Genomic DNA, 843 nt, shown 5'->3' with positions numbered 1-843 from the left:
CTGTTGTCTTAAACTGTTTACTTCATTCCAACCCACAAAGTGATTTCCCATCCTTCTCTCCCTCTTTTCCCCACCCTAATGAGGGGGAGGCGTGAAGTGAGGGAGCTGCTGGCTGGGGTTAAACCATGTTGGGGGGCAAGGGACCGCTTGGACCATCATGGCCCCGCCTTGGTCCCTCTTGGAACCCCTTGAGCCCTTTTGGATCACCGGGGAACCTCTTGGAAGCCCCTTGGAAACCCTTAGATCCCCTTGGGCCCCCTTAGAACCCCTTGGATCCCCTTGGAGCTGTGCTGGAACACCCTTGAACACATCTGACTGCCTTAGTCCCCTTGGGACCTCTTGGATCCCCTCAGATCCCCCTCCAATCCTCTCAGATCCCCTGGAACCCCTTGCAACCCCTTGGATCCCCTGGGCTCTGCCCGGCATGTACTCACCAGGAGCATCCCTCTGTGCGCCGAATGACCCTTTTCTAAAGAAAACTGCTTTTTCTCTAGCCAATTGCCTTCCCATTAGACACTGGGTGAAGCCGCCTGTGCCTTTTTGTTTATTTGGGGGATTTTGGGCTCTATGTTCGATAACATCTTTGTCCCGGAGCAGCTTTAGGTGCAGGAGAAGAGGAAACTTCTGAGAGTGGAAGGAATTCCCAGCCTGGGGCTATTTTACAGTGATATTTTGTGTTATTGACAGTCACTGCTGTGGGGACCAGGGGTGGCCCTGGGCCAGGGCCAGGGGGTGGCTGAGCCCAGAGGGACATGGGAAGGGACAGGGGGATGTGCAGGAAGGTGCTGGGACTGTGGAAATGGAGAACAAAGCTCAGATGGGGCATCCCCGACTCCTGGGGCT

This window comes from Calidris pugnax, unplaced genomic scaffold (genome assembly GCF_001431845.1).
Source record: "Calidris pugnax isolate Ruff unplaced genomic scaffold, ASM143184v1 scaffold796, whole genome shotgun sequence".
Classification (NCBI taxonomy): domain Eukaryota; kingdom Metazoa; phylum Chordata; class Aves; order Charadriiformes; family Scolopacidae; genus Calidris; species Calidris pugnax.
This window is presented reverse-complemented; position numbering follows the sequence as displayed.